A 2,297-nucleotide genomic window follows, 5' to 3' on the forward strand; every position below is an offset into this window, starting at 1 on the left:
TAGGACATTTCATACAAATGGAATCGTACAATATGTGTCCTTTATGACTGGCTTTTTTAACATAATATTTTCAAGCTTCATGCATGTTGTAGCACTTATCATTACTTCTTTCTTTTTATGACTGACTCATATTCCATTGTATGAATGCACTAACGTTTTTTTATCCATTCATCAGTTGATGGGGATTGGGTTGTTTCTACTTCTGACTACGAATGAATAATGCTACTATAAAGGTAGTGTTAGTGTACATCTGTTTTTAGTTCTCTTGATAGATACCTAGGAGTGGAACTGAATTGCTACGTCATATGTATACATCCTCACAAAAATTTATTTTCCTTTTTTTTCTTTATTATAGCCATCCTAGCGGAAGTGAAGTGGTAACTCATTGTAATTTTGATTTTCATTTCCCTAATGATTAATGATGCTGGGCATCTTTTCATGTGTTCATTTGCCATTTGTATATCTTCTTTGGAGAAACATCTGTTCAAGTTCTTTGCCCACTTTTAATTGGGTTGCTGTCTTTTGTTTTTGAGTTGCAAAATTGATTTAAATAGTCTATTATTAGATCCTTTGTCAAATATATGACTTGCAAATATTTTTTTCTAATCTGTGAATTGTCTTTTAACTTTATTGATAGTATTCTTTGGTGATACAATTTTTAAAATTTTGACGAAGTCCAATTTACCTATTTTTTTGTGCTTTTGCTGTTATATTTTAAAAAGTTACCTATCCAAGATCACAAAGAATTACATCTACATTTCCTTCTAAGAGTTTTCTAGTTTTAGCTTTTATATTTTTAGTCAATTTCAAGTTAATTTTTTTCATTCAAATATTTATTGAGCAGCTAAGGAGATACAAACGTGATTTAAAACATGGTCAGAGGTGAGGCAAATGCACAAGTAATAGAAAGCAAAGGGCAAGGTTCATTGAATCACAGCAGTCAGAAGAAAGTGCTTTAGGGAACCAAGAGTGACATGGTTTCCAGCCTGAAGAGGCATGGGTGGCAAATCAGAAAAGGGGATTGAGATTAAAATAGAAAACTTTAGTCTGGATTGTTGATGACACTCAGTGTGGACTATATTTGTCTCTCCTTTTTCTTTCTCCCCACCTTTGGGCTTAATTTACTAGTAGTCCCCAGGACTGTTCAATATGCTTTTTGTATACTTGCTTGCATTTTTGCTTTAATGTCTTCTAGAGAACTAGGTCTTTTAGGTGTTTTAGGAATTTTTTCCTGTTTTTTGAAGGATTCTTGTCCTTTTGATCTTGGTGTTGATGGTTTTGAGTCTTTTCCATTCTGATTTGACTTTTGTGCATTTTTGGCTGGAGTATCTTGTATAGATTTCTTCACTGGTGCCTTTTCTTTAGTTTCCTCATCATCAAAATCATCATCATCATCTTCTTCATCAGCAGCAAGTTTTACTTTTTTCTGTGGAAACTTGCTACCACCTCTAGGGGCAAATCACTTTCCAGATATACTTAAGAGTTTCACATCCTCCTGCTCTTCATCTTCTGCCTCTGAATCTTTCTCCACAGCTAGTAAGTGCTGTCCACTAATATGCACTGGCCCTGAACCACACTTCAACCGTAAGACCACTGGTAGTGTTATTTCAAAGCCCCAAGGGAAACCGTTGGCTGTACAGACATTTTCAAAGTTGCCAGTGTGACTTTAATTGGACTGCTTTCATAATTCATTGTCTCTGCTTCAACAATGTGCAATTTATCCTTTGCATCAGCCCCTAAACTGGCCGTTCTTAAAGATAACTGATGCTCATTTTCATCATTATTCACTTGAAAGTGATAATCTTTGTCAGCCTTTAGTTCACAATGGAAAAGATTGTTCTGGGGTCTCAGGGGACTCACGACCATGTCCACTGAGTCTTCCATCGAGTAGTGGCACCCACTTAGGTGGGAGAGAAGGCAGACAGAGATAAACAACTACTCTCAAGAGAACAGCTGCGCAGGACAGAATCACACCAGGTCTCAAGTTAATTTTTACTGTCTTGTGAGGCAGAGGTCCAAATTCATTCTTTTGCACGTGGATATACAATTGTCCCCACCATATTTGTTGAAAATACTATTCCTTCTCCATGGAGTGATCTTGGCACCTAGTTGGAAATCAATTGACCTCAGATCTGTGAGTTGATTTCTAGACTCTCAATTATACACAATTACTCTACATGTCTGTAATGCCAGTAACACATTCTTTAGATAACTGTTGCTTTCTAGTGAGTTTTGAAGTCAGGATGCGTGAATTTGTAACTTGCTTGGGATAGTTGCCCTCTTAACAATGTTAAGTC

General features: G+C 36.2%; 1 pseudogene; it reads right to left on the reverse strand.

Moving 5' to 3' along the window:
- Positions 1-894: 894 nt before the first annotated feature.
- On the reverse strand, positions 895-1,888 carry LOC116809583 (nucleophosmin-like; annotated as a pseudogene).
- Positions 1,889-2,297: the final 409 nt, after the last annotated feature.

This window comes from Hylobates moloch, unplaced genomic scaffold (assembly GCF_009828535.3).
Source record: "Hylobates moloch isolate HMO894 unplaced genomic scaffold, HMol_V3 SCAFFOLD_1, whole genome shotgun sequence".
NCBI classification, from domain to species: Eukaryota; Metazoa; Chordata; class Mammalia; order Primates; family Hylobatidae; genus Hylobates; species Hylobates moloch.